The following is a 26,878-nucleotide window of genomic DNA, read 5'->3' as shown; positions in this document are numbered from 1 at the left end:
AGGCAGCACTGGCTTTGGTTTTTCAAAACAGGAAAAGGGTGAGACTAGTCAGGTGGAAGGGAAGATGGTGGACAAAGACTGGGCAGGAAAATCATTCTGACAGACGGGGAGAAAGCATTGGGAGCCTGCAGCCTCAACTTCAATTCAATTCTATCTTTATTGTCCACAGACAGCAATGTTCGCCATGGTTCTCCAAGCTAGGTTTGAGGTGTGTGCTAGATGTTGCTATTTAATTGTATGTTAATCGTTTCTAACTTCGGGATACAGTGTTTGAAGTTGCATTCAAACACCTGACTTCAGTTTTCGAAGGTGAGTAAGTTGGGCAAAGTGTAAGCTTAGCAGCACAGTCCAGTCCTCCTGTAGCCTTTGGTGTTTTTGTTAACTGAGCTTTGCTTTTTGAGCGCTGAGTTTGAGGCTGGAATGTAGAGGCAGAAGCACATTGTTGCAGGTTTATACATTTCCACTTGCCTAATCCGGCAGACTCATGCCTAACCCTGTTTTAGAAGATTATTGCTTGTGCCTGCTTCCCCCCCCAAAAAAACCCAGACAAACTCTCTCTCTCTCCCAGAGCCAAAACTCCTAGCTTCAGCACTTCTCAGGCTGACCCCCTCCACCCCTTCCTTTGCATCCCTCTGTTTATCCTCTCATGTCACTGCTCTACTTTTGGCTAGGGGGTTAAGGGATGTAGAGCTGTCTGAAGGCTAAACTGAAGGCTAGTCTTTCTTTCTTCTTCTTTTTTACAGACTTGGATCAGTCTTTTTGTCCTCTTTTCGAGTGAATTCCCTTCCTTTTTCTCAATTTCACATATTATGTTAATGTCATTTTTTTCGGCTTACATTTTTTTAGTCTCATCACCTTTGTCTGATGTCTCTATGTTTTTTTTTGTCCCTCACCCTTCTCTCTATTTCCCCCTCTCCACGACTTGGCATTTCTATTGGTTGTTCTACTGACACCTCCATTCATCAATGTCAATCGCCGGTTTTAAATCTGAAGAGAGTAGCACCCATCGATTGCTGATGTGAGGAAAAAAAATGTAGAATGCAAATTTGAGATTGTGCAGGTCGATATAGGAATAATAAGTGTAAACTGGGATCTCTTAATGAATTTGTTACCATTGCACTTAGGACCTCGAATCATGTCTGCATGGAGGAAACATAAGGGCTGGATACATCACCTACCACACCTATCTCCAATTACCTATTACCTGTTTTTCAATAATTCTATCACATTATAGCTATGAATATTTGAACAAGGAGAATGTTTGATGCCAAAGCAGCACTCCCTCTTTTTTTGCATTACCTGATTCTCATTCTCCCTATTCTTCTGGAAACAGAAGCTATTATTGCGAGGATCCTGTCATGCAGAAAATACGTGTGTCTTTGTAATTATACGCTTAGCCCCTATTTTCCTCTTCCAAAAAAAAAAAGTTCTACAGAGCTACAAAGACATAGTTTGAGTTAGAAAATTGCTATGGCCACAGAAGCACTTCTAATTATTTGCATTCCTTCAGAATGTACAATTGGATATGATACAGATTTGGTGCATTTTCTCCTCATACAATAAGCCTCATTGTTGTGTCTGCTAGGCTACTACAGCTCCATTATCATGTTTATTGCTTATCTGAACACACAACATTGTTGAATGTTCCATTTCACCATTATGTGTGTAATATTTCATCAATAATAATTGAATGCATGTCACATTATTACTAGACTGGTGTCATCGCAGCAGGTCTGCAGCATTTCGTTAGCTAAAGGAAGCTCTCCTTTGATTTCTGCTAATGATTCCTAGGGAGCAGATGAGCTGCGCCTGGCTGTGCCGAGCTTTTGATCTGTCTAGCGAGTTTTGTCACCAACGCCACCACTATCACTGGCAGCACAAGGTGCCAGTCCTCTTGGGTTTTCATCAGGCACTAACAGGACCCACCATGGACCTTCATGCATTTTGACACCGTAGCTATGGTGGCAACCTACATATCAATAACTGCACATCACTGGATGATGGTGAATGTGAGTGGAATACAGGATGGTTCCATATTACCCATTGGAGGTGGGTTGTACTGTAGTTCTAGGATATGAATTACACTGCTGGTGTTTTATTGTGTTTTTTGACCTAGCTGTCTCATGAAGCAGTGAGAGAGAAATTGGTCATTGGGTTTATTTGTAGTTAACCAGAGCACAAGCACCGTTGACATCATGTTGGTCGGTGTTATCGGGTGTCCTGATCAAAAGTCGTGCTGTTCTTATCAATGGTGAATTCATTTTCAAGCACTTCCCCTGTCAAATCTAGTGACAACTGTATCATCAGCTAATCTCTTGGCAAGTGGATAAACATTCATTCATTTTATTCAGAGCTAGGTGGAATGGAACCTTAGCCAACTTGCATTGAAGTATGAAGATGGAGAGAGGGAAAGAGAGCAAGGGAGAGAGAGGGTTGGGAGAGTGATAGAGAGAGCGAGCGATAGAGAGACCAAGCTGGTGCATTGCTTGCTGGGAGCAGGTAGAGTATATGGGTCAGCACAGTGAATCATCAGCATTTTCTTCCTCCCAACCTGCCTGAACAAATGGAAAAGGGCCAACCAACATGCTTCTACAAACTACATTATTAAGACTGCTACTCTTTCTTTCTTTCTCTCTCTCTCTCTCTCTCTCTCTCTCTCTCTCTCTCTCTTTCTCTCTCTCTCCCTCTCTCTCTCTCTCTCTCTCTCTCACTCTCTCTTCTTTCTCTCTTCATCCCTTCTCTCTCTCCCTTCTCTCTCTATCCTTGTATTTGTCCGCACTCCGTACGTCTGCATAATGTATTGTACTCTCTCCTCCTCCATCGCTTTCTTTTTCTCTTGCTCTCTCTCTGTATACTGTACACTCTCCTCCCTATTCTATCCATCTCTCTCTCTGTCTCTCTACGATCGATACACACATCTCATTTCATTAGCACAGATGAGTTTTTCTATGCCGAGGGATCTTTCCTTTCCCGATAACACTTTCCTATTTTAATAATGTGAACAACACCAGTAAGGGTTTGGTGCATGGGAAAGTGAAGTGGCTACTTTCAACGTATTCGTTTTTACTCAACCACAACATGAGAGAAACCTATTACTGATTGAACTAAAAAGGGAGAGTTGCTCTAGGAGCACGAGGGTAGGTGGAGTATTGTATTAACAAGCTGTTTTTTAGGGTGAGTTGCACATGCTCTCACATGAGGCGCTCAAGTCCAATGCTACATGTTGTTGTGTGTTTGTTGATGATGTTGCAGTGCTGAGCATGATGTTTTAATTTTAATCACATACAGTATTTGTGACATTAGGGAATAAATGCAATTCATTCCAATGTGGGTGGAATTCAATCACCAGATGCTCTGTAATCATAAAAGGTTGTTAAAAGCTAATACTTATTATTCTATCACGTAGCACTGTGTGTATGTGTGTGTTCTGGTGTGTAAACAAGTAATTTCTAGCATATAAGCAATACCATTGTGTGTGACATTAGTGTAAGAATTCTGCTGAAAGCAGAATTTCTGCACAAGTTAACAAGGTTCATAATTTTCCACACGAAGTCAATGACGTGTACAAAACATTATGAATACCTACTACTTCCACTACATAGACTGACCAGGTGAATCGAGGTAAAAGCTCTGATCCCTTATTGATGTCCCTTGTTAAATCCACTGCAATCAATGTAGACAAAGTGTAGGAGACAGGTTAATTAAAGCAGGATTGTTAAGCCTTGAGACAATTGAGACATGGATTGTGTATGTGTGTGTAACGGATGTGAAACACTAGCTTAGATAGCGGTGGTGCGCGCTAAATAGTGTTTCAATCGGTGACGTCACTTGCTCTGAGACCTTGAAGTAGTGGTTCCCCTTGCTCTGCAAGGGCCGCGGCTTTTGTGGAGGGATGGGTAACGATGCTTCGTGGGTGACTGTTGTTGATGTGTGCAGAGGGGTCCCTGGTTCACGCCCGGGTGTGGGCGAGGGGACGGTCTAAAGTTATACTGTTACATTGATGCTGTTGACCCGGATCACTGGTTGCTGCGGAAAAGGAGGAGGTCAAAAGGGGGGTGAGTGTAACGGATGTGAAACGCTAGTTTAGTTAGTGGTGGTGCGCGCTAAATAGTGTTTCAATCGGTGACCTCACTTGCTCTGATACCTTGAAGTAGTGGTTCCCCTTGCTCTGCTTTTGTGGAGCGATGGCTAGCGATGCTTCGTGGGTGACTGTTGTTGATGTGTGCAGAGGGTCCCTGGTTCAGGGACAGTCTAAAGTTATACTGTTACATGTGCCATTCAGAGGGTGAATGGGCAAGACAAAACATTTAAGTGGTTTTTAAACGGGTATGGAAGTAGGTGCCAGGCGCACCGGTTTGTGTTAAGAACTGGGTTTTTCAAGCTCGACAGTCTCTCGTGTGTATCAAGAGTGGTCAACCACCCAAAGGGTAACTCAATATTAAGGTGTTCTTAATGTTTTGTACACTCAGTGTATGTAACTTATCTTTCTCTCCCACTCCCTCTCTTCATACCTGTATGATGAATTGGCAACACAATATAGACAAGTTCATATCACAAATGTATTTCTACTGAATTTATTAAGAGAACCCTTTCTCTGTTAGTGAGGAAATTCATATTGGTTTGGAAGTGTATATTGGAGAGCCATAGGTTCCACTGTTCTGTTACTGAAGGAGAAAGTTCGTTGGAGACACTCAAATTGAAACTGATAGCAATTTTATTTGTAGCAGTGCAATAAAGCAAAGTATGATAATATAATATACAGAGATAGTGAGCTTCAATTGAACAAGAGGTGGATATCTTGAAATTAAAGGCACTTACACTACCCTACAGTACCTGCTGTAACCCTTTTAGACAGTCCCTGCAGTAAGTGTTTTAGATATTTCTTTGCCCGTTAATATGATAACATTCATTTACATTTTATTCATTGTAAGTGTTTGGCACTCCAATCATATCATTAAGATATAAGATAATGGGTATTTTCTCTCCCCTCCTTTCTTTCGTCTCTGGGTCTTCAACTTTACACATTCAGTTCTGGATTCATTATAAAGCATGTGAACATGAAGCTTCAGTTTTGTATATAAATTATTCTTTAAAAAATCTATCTACCCCAGCTGGGTAGATGAGGAATGGGCCATCGTGAATCACCCTAAAGGTCTCACCCGTCATGGGGTGGGATGAGACGGGTCTCCCCTGCCCTGGCTAAGTGCTCCTGGAGGTTGATGGAGGGCCGCAGTGTTCAAATGTATGACATGGTTTATGCTCCCATCAGAGCCTCTGCCATCAGTCACAGACCTAGTCACAAAGAGTCAAAGGAAGCATAGATGCCTTATCAAACTCCTGATCCTGGTCAGCTTACCACACTGGGCAAAAACTGGTTGAATCAACGCTGTTTCCATGTAATTTCAACCCCCAAAATCTATGTGATGACGGTAAATCAATGAGGAAAACTAATAGGATTTGCAAAAAGTCATCACCCTAAATGGCATTTTTTAAACTAAGAAAAACCACAACTTTTAACCTAATTCCAATGACATGACATTTTTGGTTTAATCAAGATTAGTTTACAACTCAGCCAAATGTAAATCAAAACCAGACTTTGAACTGGCATCTGTGCCCAGTGGAAGATGACTGTGTAATGGAATGAGGAACATGATTATAGAAGGTCCAAGATGGGACTTTGCAAGGGTAGAGAGAGAAGAGATCTGAGGAAGCATTGGAGGCTGGATACTTATTTTATTTCATAATTACATATTACTATTTGCATTAGAATTCAGAGGTTGGATGGCAATGCTCATTTCCACACATTTCAAAATATTTGAGAACTTTCTTCCACCCCTGTCTGGGCCCACTTAATATTACATTATCTTTTTAATGTTCAGACAAACTGGTTTCTGGTCATTTTGAATTACAATCGAAGTGTCCTTATACTCTTACACTGCATGTAGAACTTATACTGTCATTTTATTCAGCTAATACTGTGCTATGCAATGAAACTGAAAAACACTAAATCAGCTGCGTAATTGAATGGGAATAAATACAACATTTACATCTAAAATGTATAAGAACTTCATAGAAATACAAATACTTTCAAATGATTAAATTCGCAAACCAATTATGTATCTATTATTTAAAAAATTATAGTAGTTAATTATTAAATGATATTTAAAGGCCTTAATGTAGAATATGATCCAATCCTGAAAATGACATAGAGAATTTAGAAATAATTTTAGTTTAAGGTGAGCTATAAATTTGCATTACATTTTGATTAAATATTTACTTTGGCCGTTGCCTTTTACAATCAACAGTTTTACCCTCAAATGAACATACAAGTTTTGCACAAGCATATACAATAAATGTGCTTTTTAATACATTGCAGTCATCTTCTTACATTCTGATTCCACTTGGCAAAACTGTATTCTGCTCTCAAAATGTAATACAGACAACTGATATTATTTCCCAAGAAATAGGATTGACATTTTATGTCTACAACTTGCTGTCTATTTCACAGCAGTTCACAGTAGCTTTCCCTTGTAGGTGAGCACAGTGGCCCACAGATATGTACTCATTCTGAGAGTGATAATGCATTCTAAATTCTCCTCTCCCCTGTCATTACCCCTGACACACAGAGCTAGATAATGAATTTTGACTGCTCAATGTGACACTGTCCTTTCCCTTGGCTCTCCGCACGCAGGCTCTATTTATCAGGCGCATATCTGGATGCCCAACAGTGAACTCTGTGGGGCCTCGTGCGGTCAGGGGGCCTGTCTACGCAAACACAGCAGGCGCCATAGTGACACGTAAAAGGGCTGAAAATGAAGATCTGATTCGCTACATAACTATATCTCCAGAGTCCTCCCTCCCTCTATCTCTCCCTCCACTCATCACTCCATCCCCTTCCTTTCCTTGTCGGAGAGCTAGTCTTCCACCTATCTATGTGGTGTGGTGCATTGGGCCCTTGTCATGGGGGGAGTAACAGATATGGGAGACAAGATTCTGTTTTGACAACCAAATTCTGTGTTGCCGCTAAGTTGAAAGATTAATGGAGAGGGACAGGGCAGAGCGCGGAGCACAGAGTCAAAGTGTCAAGTACACAAATGAAATGTAACGCTTGCTAACTCTTCTCATGCAGAGTGTTGGTATATGCCGATATGAGACTTCTGCGTCCCTCATTTTATTCGTATATTATAATATAATGACACATTATAACTGTCAGGAAAGGACAAACATCCTTGTTCTTGTGAATAGGGAAGGGTATTTAACAGATTAAAAAGTCCTAAATATTAATTCATGCCTTTGACCCCGACCACAGAGTATGTGTGTCTGCCACCATAAGCCTGTGGCCCACCAATGTAGCTAGCATCATCCAGTGAAATTAAAACTTGCCAAACTGATTAGATGTCACTGTGATCAAAACAAAATTTGTAATTTTTATCCAACACTTATCTCAAAGGGGAGTCACATTTTAGGAGACAGTGGAAACAGATGGTGAGAGAGGAGATGGTAGAAAAGAGGAGGAGGAGAATGTATTGGTGCAGTATTATGTTAGCTTTGTCTTGGAATGCCAGTGTTTTCCCTACGGAGATCCATTGCGGTTGTCACGATGGCTGGAGAGGGACAGTGGTGGCATGTTAAAAGTTGGTGGTGTACACCATAGAGATGACATATGACATGTGGGGGTCACCTTGTGGTGGAGATGGAGGATTATCAAACACGTAGGATAATACACACTATCCAGCAAAGGGTATATTGGGAGGCTGGAGAGACTGAAAGCCAATCTGAGATAAGACTCACCGTCAGTGGTGTTTAAGGGCCCCTGGCTGGCTCTCCAGGTCACCATGGATGCAATGGAGTGCAAGGCGGCATGTCCCGTCCAGGAGAAAAGATGCAAATAGATGTTTCATTTTTTTTATACCATACCAGTCAAAAGTTTGGACGCACCTACTCATTCAAGGGTTTTTCTATATCTTTCCTATTTTACTACATCAGAACAAGGGACAGATTTCCATCAAGCAAGTGTCTTCTTCTTCATGGTTTACTTTAGTAGGGGTTTCTTTGCAGCAATTTGACCATGAAGGCCTGATTCACGCAGTCTCCTCTGAACGGTTATGTTGAGATGTGTCTGTTAACTGCAAAGCATTTTTTTCTACTCTGTGTGCATTTATTTGGGCTCAATCTGAGGTGCAGCTAACTCTAATAAACTTTTCATCTGCAGCAGAGGTAACTCTGGATCTTCCTTTCCTTTGGCGGTCCTCATGAGAGCCAGTTTCATCATAGCACTTGATGGTTTATATAGCTTTGAATTGACTGACATTTTCCCAGAAACAATGCATACAAAGTGGTATCATTCAGAACTTAGTTGAAATAGTATTTGTTTCTCTGAATATTTCACTTGCTCTTTATCAAGCTTGTCTGGCACAATGGAACCAATTGAGTAACCCCAAAAATGTGAAACCCCACCCATCTGGCATTTCAGTCTGAAAGGAAACAAATACTACTTGAACCCAGCTCTCATATAATTTCACTGTGTCCACAGAATCTGTGAGATTTGCCGGGGGAGTTACCCTACTCTCCATATTGAAGGGGCGCTACAATCCCGGCACCACCTGAGGAATGTGAAACTGATACTCAAGCCCTTTTGATATTTCGGGCAGAGAATTGCCACAAAGTATCAAAAAATAAGTAGCAAATTGTCTCCCAATTTCTGAAATATGTGGGACATGATATTACACCCAATGGCAGGCAGCTGGGTCCAGAGAGATTGCAAGCTATTCTCTCTGTCCCAGAGCAAACCACCAAACACTACTTGATGTCACTGACTGGTATGGCAGGGTACTGTAGGGCTGTCAGAAGGTGAGTGTAGCTGGTGCATGAAGTCAGGCGCAGGAGAGCAAAATGAGTGAGCACCGTACTTTACTCAAAAAATAAAGGCACAAGGTAAAAAAATACACTTGACCAATAACCAACGGTAAATATTACGCACGGGTGAGAACAGCACCCGTCGAAAAAGCCGCCATCATGAACCATACTGAACATAGAAATAATCACGCACAACAAACATGGGGGAAACAGAGGGTTAAATACATGAACATGTAATGGGAAAATGAAAAGCAGGTGAGTAGAAAATAAAGACAAAACCAATGGAAAATGAAAGATGGATCAGCGAGAGCTAGAAGACGGGTGACATCGACCGCCGAACGCCGCCCGAACAAGGAGAGGGACCGACCTCAGCGGAAGTCGTGACAGTACCCCCCCCCTTGACGCGCGGCTCCAGCAGCACGCTGACACTGGCATCGGGGACAACCCGGAGGGCGATGCACAGGGCGATCCGGATAGAGACGGATAGAGACCCGCAGCATCGATGGGTCTAACACGTCCTCCACCGGCACCCAGCATCTCTCCTCTGGACAGTACCCCTTCCACTCCACAAGGTACTGAAGACCCCCCTCAGAAGCCTCGAATCCAGTATGGGATCGAATTGCATACGCCGGAGCCCTCTCGATGTCCAGAGGGGCCAGAGGAACCTCCCGCACCTCAGACTCCTGGAGTGGACCAGCCACCACTGGCCTGAGGAGAGACACATGGAAAGAGGGGTTAATTCAATAATCGAGGGAAGCTGTAACCTGTAACATACCTGTAACATTGTTCAGTCTCCTCAGGACTTTGAATGGCCCCACAAACCGCGAGCCCAGCTTCCGGCAGGGCAGGTGGAGGGGCAGGTTTCAGGTCGAGAGCCAGATCCAGTCCCCCAGTGCAAACACCGGGGCCTCACTATGGTGGAGATCTGATCAGGTTTTCTGGTGCCTCACTCGCTGAAGGTGCACATGAGCGGCGTCCCGTGTCTCCTCAGCGCGCCTAAACCAGTCATCCACAACAGGAGCCTCGATCTGTCTCTGATGCCAAGGCGCCAGAACCGGCTGATACCCCAGTACTCACTGGAAGGGGGAGAGCTTAGTGGAGGAGTGGCGGAGAAAGTTCTGGGCCATCTCTGCCCAGGGCACGAATGCCACCCACTCCTCCGGCCAGTCCTGGCAATGGGACAGCAGAAACCTACCCACATCCTGGTTCACTCTTTCCACTTGCCCGTTACTCTTGGGGTGGAAACCTGAGGTAAGGCTGACCGAGACCCCCAGATGTTTCATGAATGCCCTCCAGACCCTGGAGGACTGGGGACCTCGATCAGATACTATGTCCTCAGGCACCCCGTAGTGCCGGAAGACCTGTGTAAACAGGGCCTCCGCAGTCTGTAGTTTCATAGGGAGACCGGGCAAATGGAGGAGACGACAGGACTTAGAAAATCGATCCACAACAGCCAGGATCGTGGTGTTACCCTGTGATGGAGGAAGATCTGTTAGGAAATCCATCAACAGATGCGACTCCGGCAGTTGTGGAATGGGTAACGGTTGCAACTTCCCTCTAAGCAAGTGCCTAGGGGCCTTACACTGGGCACATACTGAGAAGGAGGAGACATAAACCCTCACGTCCTCAGCTAAAGTGGACCACCAGTACTTCCCACTAAGAGAGCGCACTGTCCGACTGATGCCCGGATGACCAGAGGAGGGTGACGTTTGGCCCCAATAGGTGAAACGGTCACGGACAGCAGATGGAACGTACAGACGCCAAGCTGGATATTGGAGGGGAGTGGGCTCTCTAAGTAACACTCACTCAATGTCTGCGTCCAGCTCCCACACTACTGGTGCCATCAGGCAAGAGGCCGGGATTATGGGAGTGGGACCCATGGGCCGCTCCTCTGTGTCATACATCCGGGACAGTGTGTCTGCCTTCATGTTCTGGGAACCTGGTGTGTAGGATAGGGTGAAAACAAAACGGGTAAAAAAACACGGCCCACCTTGCCTGGCGAGGATTCAGTCTCCTCGCCTCCCAGATGTTCTCCAGATTGCGGTGGTCAGTCCAGATGAGAAAAGGGTGTTAAGCCCCCTCAAGCCAATGTCTCCACGCCTTCAAAGCCTTGACGACAGCCAACAACTCCCGGTCCCCCACATCATAGTTTCGCTCTGCCGGGCAACACTTCTTCGAAAAGAAGACACAGGGCGGAGCTTTGGTGGTGTACCCGAGAGCTGAGAGAGCACATCTCCTATCCCAGCCTCAGACGCGTCAACTTCCACTATGAACGCCAAAGAGGGATTCGGGTGAGCGAGCATGGGAGCCGAGGTAAACAGAGTCCTCAGCTGACCAAAAGCCTTGTCCGCCTCAGCTGACCACTGCAAATGCACCGGTCCCCCCTTTAGCAGTGAGGTAATGGGAACCCGCTACCTGACCAAAGCCCGGGATAAAACTCCGGTAGTAGGTGGAAAACCCTAGAAACCGCTGCACTTCCTTTACCATGGAGGGAGTCGGCCAATTACGCATGGCTGTAATGTGGTCACTCTCCATCTCCACCCCTGACGTGGAAATGTGGTACCCTAGGAAGGAGCAAGACTGTTGGAAAAACAGACATTTCTCAGCCTTGACGTACAGGTCATGCTCCAACAGTCAACCAAGCACCCTGCCCACCAGGAACACATGGCCGGCGTGTGTAGCGGAGTACATCAGAATGTCGTCGATATACACCACTACACCCTATCCGTGCAGGTCCTGGAAAATCTCGTCTACAAAGGCCTGGAAGACTGATGGAGCATTAATCAACCATGATGAGGTACTCATAGTGCCCTGAGGTGGTACTAAATTCCGTCGTCCACTCGTCCCCCTCCTGGATATGCACCAGGTTGTAAGCGCTCCTGAGATCTAATTTTGTGAAGAAGCACACCCTGTGCATTGACTCAATCGCACTGGCTATGAGAGGTAGCGGGTAACCGTGATCTGGTTGATGCTTCGATAGTCAATACATGGGCGCAGGCCTCCATCCTTATTCTTCACAAAGAATTTACTTGGGGAGGCAGGTGAAGTGGAGGGCCGAATGTACCCCTGCTCCAGGGATTCGGAGACAAATGTTTCCGTCTACTCTTGTGACAGGGATACACGTGACTCCTGGGAAGTGCTGCATCTACCAGGAGATTTTTCGCACAATCCCACTGTCGATGGGGTGGTAATTGATTCGCATTCTTGTTCTAGAAGGTGTGAGCCAAATCGGCATATTCAGAGGGTATAGTGGGATGCGCACAGACTTTCCACCGTAGTTGCTCTGACGGAAACACCTAAACACCTCCCCGAGCACTCTCGTGACCACCCCGTTAGAGCCCTCTGTTGCCACGAAATAGTGGGGTCATGTCAGGCCAACCAGGGTATACCCAGCACCACGGGAAATGCAGGAGAATCAATAAGGGAAAAATGATTTGCTCCTTCTGATCCTTCCGCGTCACCATGCCCAGTGTAGCTGTGGCCTGACTAATTAGCCCCGACCCCAATGGTCGACAATCTAGGGCATGAATTGGGAAGGTTATATCCACTGGAACAATAGGAATCCCTAAACTATGGACAAATGATCTGTCAATAAAGTTCCCAGCTGCGCCTGAATCTATGAGCTCCTTATGCTGGGAATGTGGGGAATACTCAGGAAAATGAATATACACAAACATGTGTGCAACAGAGGGCTCTGGGTGAGCCTGATGCTGACTCACCTGGGGTGACACAAGAGTGCCCTGCCTGCTGCCTCGACTCCCAGTGGAACCTCTCCAGCACCGACCGGCCACAGATGGTGCATGGACCGGCCCCTCCTCCGGTCGCCCTACGTGCAGCACCTCCCAGCTCCATGGGCATAGGAGCTGTGGTGCTGGGGGATGGAATTGACAGACACCGATCTGGACGTCCTCGGGTAGCCAGCAGGTTATCCAACCGATGGACAGGTCCACCAGCTGGTCAAAGTTGAGAGTGGTGTCCCTGCAAGCCAACTCCTGATGGACGTCCTCGCTCAAACTACAATGGTAGTGATCGATCAGGGCCCTATCGTACCATCCCACACTGGCGGCCAGGGTTTGAAAGTCCAGAGAGAACTCCTGTGCGCTCCTCGTCCCCGGCCTAAGTTGGACAAGACGCTCACCCTCTGCTCTACCCTCAGGCGGGTGGTCGAAAACTGGATGAAATCTTCAAATTGCTCCAACATCGCTTCTCCTTCCTCCCATACAACATTGGCCCACTCCAGGGCTTTCCCTGAGAGACAGGAGATGAGGACGGACACGCTCTCACGGCCCGAAGGAGCTGGGTGCACGGCTGCCAGGTAGAGCTCCAGCTGGAGTAGGAACCCATGACAATTCAGCAGCCGTCCCATCATACTCCTTCAGCAGATCGAGCTGAATCCAACTACGACCGGGGGAATAGGGGTGAGTAGTGGTGTCCATGGTGGTGATGGTGGAGGCACTGGAGGAACTCCTCTTCTCTCCCAGCTGTCCAGATTCTGCAGGACGCGCGCGATCCATGGCGATGCCGAGATGTTGTGTCATGGCCGCAAGCTGCTGGACTCGCTCTTCGACCCCTAATCCGGGGTTGTCTGCTCCTGCTGACTCCATATGGTTAGGTTCGTAATTCTGTCAGAAGGTGAGTGTAGCTGGTGCATGAAGTCAGGCGCAGGAGAGCAAAATTAGTGAGCAATGTACTTTACTCAAAAACGAAAGGCACAAGGTAAACAAATACACTTGACCAATAACCAACGGTAAATATTATGCACGTGTGAACACAGCACCCGTCGAAAAACCAGCCATCATGAACCGAACTGAACATAGAAATAATCACGCACAACAAACATGGGGGAAACAGAGGATTAAATACATGAACATGCAATGGGATAATGGAAACCAGGTGTGTAGAAAATAATTACATACCAATGGAAAATGAAAGATGGATCAGCGATGGCTAGAAGACCGGTGACGTCGACCGCCGAACGCCACCTGAACAAGGAGAGTGACCAACCTCGGCGGAAGTCGTGGCTGCCTGACGAAGCCAAGGTTGTTCAGCCTCTCTCAGATATAATTTACGGTCACAAGATGCCTATGAATGACAGGATCAAATGGACCCCTGAAGGACTGACTGCCCTGACGGAATGCCTGACCATTCTAAGCTTTTCAATCTGTTTGTGTGAGAATAATGGATTTATGTCTTCTGTGTTGACTCAGGACCATGGGGGGAAACAGAGACCAGTGTGTTACTAGTCTAAGCGATTGGAAAGTGGGGTGAGAGGTTGGTGTGTTGTTTGAGGACGGTGGCTACTGTAGCTGTACTAGCATGTGCTGACATTGTTGCAATGTGTCAACTAACTGTGCATGTGCATGCTCACGCTCTCATCTCACAGGCTAAGACTGCTCATTCGACTCCAGTGAGTCTGCTACACTATTAGAATGTGCTTCTAACCATGCCTCATGTGACCCTGAAAAGGTGCAGTGCTCAATCCAGCAACTTTGTTTCCAACCAAGGAGGACGGAGAGCCACATGACTGTACAGCTCTGGTGGAACTTGTATCTAAACCAAGGTCATATTTGACTGATGTCCCTTTGCAGAATGCTGATTTGGAAATATGTGTAGACGGCACCGCTCAGAGGTCTGAGAAAGGCAACAAGTGGTTCTCCTATGCTGTAACAACAATGGCAACAACACTCAACAGTGCTAAATTACCACCACACCTCTCAGCTCAGGCTGCAGAACTGTTTGCACTCACGAGAGCATGTATATTGGCTGAAGGCCAGTCACCATTTACACAGACAGTAGAAATGCATTTGGTGTGGTACATGATTTTGGAACTCTGTGGAAACAACGTGGCTTCCTCACCTCCACCGGTATAAGACTATTTCTCACTCCAATCTTGTTGATAACCTGTTGAAAGCAATTATTTTTCATAACCATGTGTCAAAGGATGGAGTGGTAGATTTTGTAAATAGGTTTTGGTTTGCACCTGTATTTTCTGTGTTTGCTGAAAAATATTGTGCAAAATGTGTGATTTGTATGAATAACAATGCAGGAAGGGGAACTGCCATGCCTATATCTGCTTATCAACCCCAGAAGGGCCTTTTTGAGCATGTGATGATGGATTTCATTAAGTTGTCAGCCTGTCAGGGTTACAGGTATTGTTTGGCTCTAGTGGATAGCTTCTCTAAGTGGGTGGAGTGTCACACCCTGGCCATAGAGAGGCTTTTTATTCTCTATTTTGGTTAGGCCAGGGTGTGACTAGGGTGGGCATTCTATGTCTTTTTTCTATGTTTTTGTATTTCTTTGCTTTTGGCCGGGTATGGTTCTCAATCAGGGACAGCTCAATCAGGGACATACTTAGGTAGCTCTTGCCCACATGGGTTTTGTAGGTAGTTGTTTTCTGTTTCGTATCTGTACCAGACAGAACATTTTCAGTTATTATTTTTGTCATTTTCGTATTTAGTGTTCAGTTGCTAATAAATTTATTATGAACACGTACCACGCAGCACCTTGTCCTCACCTTCTTCTCTTGAATGCCGTGACATGGAGGCATTTCCATGCAAGCATGCCACAGCAATGGCTGTTGCAAAGAACCTACTGAGGGAAATCATTCCTACGTGGGTCTGCCATCCAAATTAACTTCTTACGGCTGAGATCCTGCTAACGGGATCAATATGACAACAGCGAATGAAAGTGCAGGGCGCCCAAATTCAAACAACAGAATATTTAAAATTCCTCAAACATACAAGTATTTTACACCATTTCATCAGAATGCACACCCAGGAATCCCAGTTCCAGAATAAATGTTTGTTTTGTTCGATAAATCCATCAATTATGTCCAAATACTTCCTTTTTGTTTGCGCGTTTAGTTCACAAATCCAAATTCATGAGGCGCGAGCACTAGGTCCAGACGAAAAGTCAAAAAGTTCCATTACATTTCGTAGAAACATGTCAAACGATGTATAGAGTCAATCTTTCGGATGTTTTTAACATAAATCTTCAATAATGTTTCAACTGGAGAATTAATTTGTCTTTAGAAATGCAATGGAACGCAGCTAACTCTCACGGGCGCGCGCGAGGCTGAGCTCATGGCACCCTGCCAGACCTCTGGTTGAAACAGCTCTCATTCTCTCCCCCTTCACAGTAGCAGCCTCAAACAAGCTTCCAAAGACTGTTGACATCTAGTGGAAGCCTTAGGAAGTGAAATCGGACCAAATTTATACTCTATATTGGATAGGCAAAGAGTTGAAAAACTACAAACCTCAGATTTCCCACTTCCTGGTTGGATTTTTTTCTCACGTTTTTGCCTGTCATCTGACTTCTGTTATACTCACAGACATCATTCAAACAGTTTTAGAAACTTCAGAGTGTTTTCTATCCAAATGTGCTAACAATATGCATATCTTAGCTTCTGGGCCTGAGTAGCAGGCTTGTATTCTGAAAAATTAGAGAGTAAGACCACTCTGAATGAGTGGACCCTATGGTGTCCCAGAGGTTTTTCATGCGCCGGCTGAGAGCGCACCTTACTTGTTTCCCTTTTATATTGACAACGTTATTGTCCGGTTGAAATATTATCGATTATTTAGGCTAAAAACAACCTGAGGATTGATTATAAACATCATTTTGACATGTTTCTACAAACTTTACGAATACTATTTGGATTTTTCGTCTGCCTGTTGTGACTGCATTTGAGCCTGTGGATTACTGAACAAAACGTGCAAACAAAATTGAGGTTTTTGGATATAAAGAGGGACTTTAGGGCTAGGGCAGAATACTGCCCCCTTTGGATGAATTGTGTGCCCATGGTAAACTGACAAAGAAATCTGTCCAAAATTGCTAATATATGCATATAATAATAATTATTGAATAGAAAACACTCTAAAGCTTCTAAAACCGTTCAAATTATGTCTCTATGTAAAGCAGAACTCACAGGGCAGCCATTCTTCCAAACTCTCTCTGTCAGCAGAAAAGTTGGGCCAACTTTGACGTCATCGCCCCCACCCTTCCCAAACAGCTACAGATCTGGGAACAGTTCCTATCTCTTCAGCGCAATGTCCCCTTTCAATGGTGCGCTTCATTGTGAAAATCGCGCGCCCCCTCACCCTTTGGCGGGAAGAAACCTTCGGGTCACGCGAAAATACATGCGCGCGTCGGGTCTTGAGCTCCCTTTGTTCCAAGATTCACCAAACGATGTAGGTTTGTCTGTTCGAGCAGAGAATTGTTTTGCACGTCTAGAACATGCTAAAGCTTGATTCTGCACTTAGTTTGACCAGTTTAGTCGACATATAATATGTAATTTTGAAGTTTTGATGCGCAACCCATAGAATTTTGGGTGCATTTCAGCCGGAATTTGTCGCGTTTGATAACCCAAAGACACATTTGAAAGCCAAACGCAGTTTTTGGTAAGTATGACTTCTTCCACGACTTCTGATCGAAGAACATCAAAGGTAAGGGAATATTTATGTGGTTATTTTGTGTTTCTGTGGACTCCAACATAGCGGAGACATATTGCTAATCTATGAGCACCGTCTCATATTATTGCCAAGTGAACGAATTCTGTAACGTTAAAAATAAATGTAACACAGCTGTTGCATTAAGAAGCAGTGTATCTTTCTAACTATATGTAGAACATGTATATTTAGTCAAAGTTTATGATGTGTATTGCTGTTATCTGGCAGAGTTATCATAATTTCTCCGGACATTCTAGTAGCAGTTTTTGAACATGGCCGTCAATGTAAACAGTGATTTATGGATATAAATTGCATATTATTGAAAAAAACATAAATGTACTGTATAACATGTCCTATTACTGTCATCTGATGAAGATTTTCAAAAGGTTAGTGAATTATTTTTCTTTTAATCCTGCGTTTGTGATTGCATCTTTTGTTCGACAAATATGGCTATTTAAATTAGCCGTATCTTTGGTGGTGGTTTGACATAAATATGTGCTATGTTTTCGCTGTAAAACATTTTAGAAATCTGACTTGCTGGGTAGATGGACAAGGTGTTTATCTTTCATTTGAGCTATTGGACTTGTTAATGTGTGGAGGTTAAATATTTCTAAGAATATCTTTGCATTCTGTGCGCCACTGTTTCAGTTGAGCAGGGGGGGGTGGTACCCCTAGGGGTACGTGGTAGCGTGAACAAGTTTTTAAACAAAACAAACATTTATTGAGTAAATGGGAGTCTTGTGAGTGCAACCATATGAAGATCATCAAAGGTAAGCGATTCATTTTATCGCTATTTCTAACTTAGTATTTTTTTTTCTGTCCTACCCTAGTGGGTTATAACTAGTTTTGTTAATTTGATGCCTTTACTCATAACTAGGTAAATCTACTAGTGACAGCTTATGACAAATGTAATAATTAAGCAATAAGGCCCAAGGTGTATGGCCAATATGCCATGGCTAAGGGCTGTTCCTAATGCACGATGCAACACGGTGTGCCTGGATACAGCTCTTAGAAGTGGTATATTGACAATATATCACAAACCCTCAATGTGCCTTATTGCTGTTATGAAGTGGTTACTAACGTAAAGCTGTACAAATAAATGTTTTGTTATACCCGCGTGGTAAACGCTCTGATATACCACGGCTTTCAGCCAATCAGCATTCAGGGCTCGAACCACTCATTTATAATGTGTTATAAGGACACCTACACTAAAATGCTAACTTTTTTATTTTTTACACAGAAGCATGTTTGTTGTTTAGTTCCATTTAGAGACAGGAAGACATTCCACACAGAGCAGATGAGTTATACAGTAGCTCATTGTAATGCAAGGGTCATCATTTTCCTCACATGCTTAATGATTCACACCCTAGTGAGGTTAATTATACACTAACAACTGAACTAATGGTAGAAAACACCTCCTGTTATGTATGTAGTCTTTTTCCACACCCAGCGATCTCACCATTCTTACAGTATTCAGTTTAGGACAGAATTAACCCTGTCACACGTGGGTGTCCCAGTGGTCCCTGAAGCATACGATCACACCCGTGTGATTAAAACGCTTAGTAGACTGCTTATTGAGACGGGCCAGTTTCGAATGACGCAACAAACAGCATTTTAGGGGCTCCGCAGTGCTTTTTTTCCTTACAGAAACCAAAGGTAATAAGAGAAGACAAGATGAGTTTGTTCTGTTTATAGTATGCATGTTGAAGGGTTGTGTTGTCTACCATCGTTCACATCCCACCATTCACTTCCTGAAGTTCTCAAAAAATTTGTCAACCCTTACTCACCAAATTTTTTTATAGCATCTTTGGTCTGACAAACGATTACGTGAAACCCAGAATGCATTTTATGTCAACAAACAAGGCTCCACACATGGAATTAGCTTAGCTCATCATAATCAGTTCAATCTTCAAAAAATTATTTTGCACACATAATATGTGCCCGTTACAATCTATGCAAGAATCGGAATCCATGATTTATCACCGGAACTTCAAAAACATGTGAATAAAACTGTAAATATATCAATAACTACCACACAAAACATTTTCTGATAGTGATTTACTGATACAAATGGGGCGTCCAGGCAGTCAATCACGTAACCTCTCACTCCCACTCTGAGCCATTCAGTATTGTTGTTTATATGTTTAGCTAGTGAGCTAAGCTGTAGCATTAGCAATGTCTTTCAAAAGGAGAACTCTCACAAATGCAGAAATTCTGGAGATGTTTTAAAATTGAGAAACCATTGAGAAACCTGAATCTGAGGACCCCATGTCCACTGACAAAGTCCCAGTTCCCTTTGAAGATGCTGGTTGTGATGGAGGCAGAATGACAGTGGATGAAGTACAGTTCCTGTGGTAGCTGGAAGGCTGCCAGCTATTTCACCCCTCCTGGCCCTGCTGTTTGCTTTGATGAGTCCCAGTCTGGAGTGCATCGCCCCTTGCCATTTACATCTCAAGTTGTTTCTGACAGAGGAGCTGGTCGGAGACATAGTAGAGGAGACCAATCGCTATGCCTTGGAGCTACAGGAGAAGAGAAAGCCAGGAATGGGGGGTCAACCACACTTAGTGAATTGTATTCCTTCCAACAGTCCTTCTCATGGGGATAGTAAAGAATAACTCCCTATGAGAATTCTGGTGCACAGATCCTATGTTTGTAACTCCCTTCTTTGCCACCCTCTTTTCCCAAGACTGTTCTGCTGCGATGACTGAATTTCATCAACAATTGCTACTGCCATCCTAAATGACCCATTATACAAAATAAGAAATGTCAACAGCTGGCAGTAAAGTGGCATGACAAATGAGACATCCATGTCCTCTCCACTGTCCATACAGCAACCATGTCAGCCACAGGGAAGGTGGACCACCTGACGGGGGAGAGAAAAACCAGACTGTGTGCTAGACGATAACCTCAAAACGGAGGCAGTGGATAAGGCGGACATGATAAACAGCTTTGTGGAATGCACTCAGAAAACGACCAAGTGGTATAAATATATATATATATATTTTTTCATGGTAGCTTCAAAATACAACAAGCCAATACTTCTGATGCAATTAGCATTGTTTTACAGAGCTAATGGAATAATGTAGCTAGCTACATAAGCACGATTGAATATAACAACATAAAGGTTTTGAAATGAGTAACGTTATAAGGAAATGTGTTGGAGTGTTTGTATTGACCAAAATCCCTCAATAGAGAACTGTGTTCAATCAAAAAAAACTACTCCTGACTCGTTTATTCCACCTTTCCGCTTTAGAGTGACGCCAAATTACTTGGTCCTCTCACTGAATATACACAAATATATTTTGCTCCATACACACAGTGAGCTACTATAGAAATTGTATAACACGACATACATAAACTATTTTAATGTAATAAGGCACTTATGGTGCAGGTGTCTGTAGTGACGCCTCTAGCACTGAGACGCTGTGCCATAGACAGTTGCACCACTTAGGAGTCGTAAGGCCAGGGTAGCTTCAAAATACAACACATGCTAATACTTCTCTGACGCAATTAGCATTGTTTTCCAGAGCTAATAGAAGAATGTAGCTAGCTCCCTAAGCATTGAGTAGAACACCATAAAGGTTATGAAATGAGTAACGTTACCTCGCGTGTCCGCGGTAATAAGAAATATACACAAAATGATTATGCTACAGTAGAAACGACATAACACGACATGCAGAAACTATTATCACGTAATAAGTAACTTACTCTGATAGAAACGCACACATTTCCAAAGTTATTATTGGTAACGAAAACAACTATGACTGTGATGCAGGCAACAGACGGAAAATATGTGTGCAGGACGGGAGACTGCACAAACAATTGGGAAGTGTTTGTCCGGGTCAGAAATGTCTAAAAAAGTCATTGGCCCGCAAAAGTAAAAATGACTACTTTTATGTGAATGAATAAGGCGGAACACACCTCAATTCAAAATGTTCTTAGAAATTAAAAAACTTTTTAGAAAATCATTTGAAATTGACAAGTTGAAAACAGCCTATAAATAAAAACAGGCTGCAGTGCGGATTAAATGTACTGTTGCATAACAATCACGTGCCGGAATGGAAAGAACGTTCAAACATCAAGAGCATAAAAAACTCACACTGGGCAACTGTTAGAGAACCCCATTCTGAACCTACCATTGTCACAACCCAAGTAATATCTCCATTCCATGGTCTGCTGAATCCTATCTGGGAATGTCAACATGTGTTAATGACAGAGTCTTCCCAATAGGATGTAGCTGGATATATGGACATGCACTTCTAGTGAGCCCATTAACTCTTTGGGCTGCAATCCCGTTAACGGGATGATATGACAACAGCCAGTGAAAGTGCAGGGTGCCAAATTCAAAACAACAGAAATCTCATCAGAAATGTAGATGTAAATACAAGTTATACACATGGAATTATAGATAAACCTGTCCTTAATGCAACCGCTGTGTCAGATTTTTTTTTTACTTGACGGAAAAAGCAAACCATGCAGTAATCTGAGACGGCGCTTAGAACAATCAAGTCAAATTAGCCGCCAAAAACCATAAATTACATGCTAAATATTCCCTTACCTTTGATGATCTTCATCAGAATGCACTCCAAGGAAACCCAGGTCTACAATCAATGCTTGATTTGTTCGATAATGTCTGTTATTTATGTCCAATTAGCTACTTTTGTTGGTATACTTATCCAAACGCTCATTCTGGTCAGCGTTACGTCGGACAAAAACTTTAAAAAGTTATATTACTGGTCGAAAGAAACATTTCAAACTAAGTACAGAATTAATCATTAGGATGTTTTTATCATTAATCTTCAATAAAGTTCCAACCGGAGTATTCCTTTGTGTCTTCAGGAGCCATGGAACGCAGGTCGCTAATCATGTGAAATGCGCATGACCAGAAAATGGCTGACTGCCAGACACCTGATTCATTCTGCTGTCATTCAGTCCCATAAGACAGTAGAAGCCGCATTCACATTTTTATAGACGCTTGACATCTAGTGGAAGCCCTAGGACGTGAATCTTCATTAATATCTCAAGGGGATGTCAATGGGAACTGTGTTGAGTACATACCAACCACAGATTTCTCACTTCCTGTTTTGATTTGTCCTCAGGTTTTTGCCTGCCATATGAGTTATGTTATACTCACAGACATCATTCAAACATTTTTAGAAACGTCAGAGTGTTTTCTATCCAATACTAATAATACTATGCATATATTAGCAACTGAGACTGAGGAGCAGGCCGTTTACTTTGGGTACCTTATTCATCCAAGCTACTCAATACTGATTACATATCTGATTATGAGGAGCCAAAACTCAATCTTAGGGCTAAGGATACGGAACTAATGGTCTACTCAGTTTGTAGGACATATCCCAAGAAAGGTAGATGTCCATGGTGTTGGAAATCAATGAATGGTAAGGATGGACATTTTCATCATTCTGACCCCTATCTTTGTGCATAGTGCCAGCGTGATTATTGTATGATGAAACTGGCTCTCATGAGGACCGCCACAGGAAAGGAAGATCCAGAGATATCACTACTGCAGAGGATAAGTTCATTAGAGTTACCAGCCTCAGAAATTGCAGGTCAAATAAATGCTTCACAGAGTTCAAGTAACAGACACATCTCAACATCGACTGTTCACAGGAGACTGCGTGAATCAGGCCTTCATGGTCGAATTGCTGCAAAGAAAACACAACGAAAGGACATCAATAATAAGAAGAGACTTGCTTGGGCCAAGAAACAGGAGCAATTGACCTTAGACCTGTGGAAATCTGTCCTTTGGTCTGATGAATCTAAATTTGAGATTTTAGGTTCCAACTGCCATTTCTTTGTGACGCAGAGTAGGTGAACGAATGATCTATGCATGTGTGGTTTACAAACAACAAGAGGGCTTAATTGGAGTCTTCGGAGCCTAGACCTATATAAAATAACTTAACTGGCTGAGGTAGGCTGAGGTAGGCTATGAGGCTTTATTAGGCCTACTTACAATTGCAACTGGTCGAAAATGTAGCATCCTACATAAAACAATAATTTAAAGAAACTCTAAAAGTAATTGGAATGATAGATACAAATGTGTGACACAATAAATAATGTAAACAAGATGCTGTGTTTTTACTTGCAGTAGTGATGGACAACTGGAGGCATTTTGAGAACAGGTTTTCAAACACTTGTTTTTCACAACTGTAGCAGGTGTAGCAGGTGATTCCAAACAAGTTCGATCGGGTTTAAATCAGGAGACCTACATGTAGAGATGAAAAAAATATTTGTAGATATACTGTAGGCCTACTGAAGGTGTTGTAGGTCTTTTATTTAACCTTTATTTAACTATATCAAGGCCTACTTATACTCTGCTGGCGTCATGACCCAGTTTATGCTCTCATATGCAATGCAAACCCAGTCGGCAATGTGTTTTGGGTCATTGTCTGCATTTGGAGAAGAACAAAATACATTTAGCCTAACAGCCAAAATTAGGTACAGTAATAGAAATATACTTGTAAATAGGCCCAAACATAACAAAATATTGCTATAATCCTACCTTGAAAGAAACGATGTGCACCCAGAAACACCTCTCTGACATTTGATTCAGCATATCTCTTGATGATTTATTCCTAAGAGTGAATTATTGTGGAACACATAACAGTCCGTGAATTGTAGGCTACAATATTTATGTACCTTTTGCTTTGTAAATAGCCAAACTTACCATCACAAATAAAATATGAGCCCTGGCGAGAAATTGCCCCCCACACATGGAGTGTGAGCGGATGCTTTGTACTCGGCTTGCTTGATCTTCTTCCTTTTTTGTAGCAATTTTGAGCAAATTGCTCAAAGGCCACGGTTGATTTGTCTGTGAAGATGACATTATTGCATGTATCACCAGCTTTGTTCCATGCCTGGGCCTGCAGGACGCAAAGTTCTTTGCTTGTTTGTGTAAGGATCTGGGTGTAGCTGGTGCAGAGGAGTCAGGCGCAGGACAGCAGAGATGAGTAACAAAGGAAATGTACTCAAAAATCCAAAATACATAAAGTAACACCAAGCCCACAAACATCGGACCGAACTTACAATTAACAAACACGCACAAAAACCATGGGGAAAACAGAGGGTTAAATAATGAACATGTAGTTGGGTAACTGAAACCAGGTGAGTAAAACAAAGACAAAAGAAATGGAAAAGGAAAGTGGATCGGCGATGGCTAGAAGGCCTGTGACGTCGACCGCCGAACGCCGCCCGAACAAGGAAAGGGACCAACTTCGGCGGAAGTCGTGACACTCCGGTGAATCATTGGGTCGAAACTCCAGTACAAAACAAGCAAACACCCATGGTTAATGTTCTGATCATTACAAAAATATATATTTATACACATATATGTAAAACATTTCTTACCGAGCATTTCCATAAATCCACCCAAGTTTCTGCAACTGTCTTCTTACTGTAATTAGAGTGATGTTGATATCGTGCTGTGATGCCAGCACATTACAGATTGCCCTTCCCGATTGCTCATCATCTTCATTCATCAGTGAGTCGATGGCTTGAATAGTCTCGCTGGAAATGAAATAGTGCAGCATACAGTAAAGGCCAGTAGTTGATTTTTTTAAGCATTATTTTTAGCATTACTAGGCCTACATTAAAGTATGGTAGCCTACTGTACCTGTTCATTTTCCTGGGCTTTCGAGTTTGTCTTAAAACATGCATCTGAAGATAGTGTTTGCGAATAGCACAGTCTGTGACCATTTTTTTTCAATGTCTCCAGTAGATTTTCCTTTCCTCCCGAATGCCCTAATCTGCTCACTTAAATGAGTAGAGATCCTGGTCATGGTCCTACAATATAATCAAAGTGAGGACAATCGGCAGTCTGCTGTATATTTATACCCTATTGAAACCTGAAAGTCACACCTTTCCTTACCCCGCACAAAACTCCACCCTTAACACAGTCACCATTCAAATACAAGATGTTAATTAAAAAAGATTGCATTGCGACCAAAGAGAACAGACAAAATGGACTTTGTTTTAATCAAACCAGCTTCTTTCTATGGTGCTAACCATTCCAGGGTTAGGACTGTAACCACCAAAAGGACTTGAAAATGAGCTGGAACTGAGAGGATAGCCAAAACTAAAGGTTTTTGGTTTCAGATAATTTTATATAGAAAAGAGAAGGTATATAGCCTATCAATGTGTAGGCATACTGTATAATAAACTCAATAATTGTGTACTAAAAACGTGAATGTGTTTTTGCAGAGCTTACAATCATGCCGACAACCATCCGTGGAGATCAGTGGACAAAGGGCTGGACAACAGGCTGCACCGAAAAAACGCTTAGGTTGCCAAGAAAGAGGTTAGTTAAGCTAGATTCTTAAAATGTGTACAGCATGTGTGTGTTGGAGTCACTTTTGATTCTTAATTCATCTACCGTTTCTATCATAGGCCACTGTAATAGATGGGGGCTCAGGGCGGTACCACTCTGCTCATCTGATGAAGGTGCTCATGGGTGAGATTAAAACTTTGAAGACCGAGATCAAGTCATTGAAGGCAGACCATCAGAAAGATAAACATTATCTGAGGGCTGAAACACAGGCGACAGCTGATGCATTGGTCCAGAGCCAGGCGGTACTGGCGGAGAGCCACTCCTCATTAGCGGAGAGTCAGGGGGCATTGGCGAAGAGTCAGGTGGAGAATGACGCGTTGAAAAGGGCGAGGAAGGAGATGGAGTCATAATCCATGCCAGGCTTACCAGTGAACCTCCGAGTGGTCATCATTAATACTGTGTCTCAGAAGTTTACGTCCATGACGGATGCAACCCGGAAAAGCATTAAAGACAGAGTTGACGAGTACTTGAGGTCACCGAGAAAGTCTGGACATGGCCTGCTCTCCCTTATATAAGGAATTAGGCCATTTCCTATGTTTACTACAGTATGGACTGTATGCTATGTTTACTTGTCAGACTGCCTAAAAAACAAACATCTTCAAAATGCTTTATTGTCCATATCTAAAAGCAGATACTGTACAGTACTGTATTTCTTCATCAGTATCATTATGCTTTCGTTAATAAAATAATGATAGAAATACTCTTTAAAAATATCCATAACGAATGACTTGTTCAAATATGCCATGATTTTCTTGAGATATGTGTTGACTGAATATAAGCAATTGATGTATGCTTTTTTGACTTTTTCTGAATCACTCTAGGTTAAATGACAACCAAACCTCCAAAATATTTTAAACAAAGTGATAATTATTATTAATTAATTTAGGATTACATCAAAGCCCCTTAGGGTCTGTGAGAATATATAACAGAAAATGCCTGTTAGATATTAATTTAGAGTCCTCCAATCCTCTAAATGTAATTATTGGCGGAGAATCACATCATTGAAAACGTTTTTTTATCGATATACTGTGTGCCTACCATAGGCAAAATAAGTCTCACTAGTGTTGAGTAATGTCTAATGAAGGCAAACAATTTAGAATCCTCCAATCCAATAGCCTACTCCCGACGCCACGTTGTACTGGCTTTATTTACAAATTAGTCAGAATGTGTCACGTTCTGACCATAGTTGTTGTGTTTTCCTTGTTTTAGTGTTGGTCAGGACGTGAGC

General features: G+C 43.0%; 1 long non-coding RNA gene across 1 annotated transcript; it reads left to right on the top strand.

The window, feature by feature from the left end:
- Positions 1-26,878, top strand: LOC109906875 (uncharacterized). The gene is made up of 3 exons (XR_002257479.2): positions 1-309; positions 25,524-25,620; positions 25,710-26,878. It is a non-coding gene; the product is annotated as an uncharacterized LOC109906875 (long non-coding RNA).

This window comes from Oncorhynchus kisutch, linkage group LG16 (genome assembly GCF_002021735.2).
Source record: "Oncorhynchus kisutch isolate 150728-3 linkage group LG16, Okis_V2, whole genome shotgun sequence".
NCBI classification, from domain to species: Eukaryota; Metazoa; Chordata; class Actinopteri; order Salmoniformes; family Salmonidae; genus Oncorhynchus; species Oncorhynchus kisutch.
The sequence above is the reverse complement of the archived record's forward strand: the minus strand, read 5'-3'. Positions and strand labels throughout refer to the sequence as shown.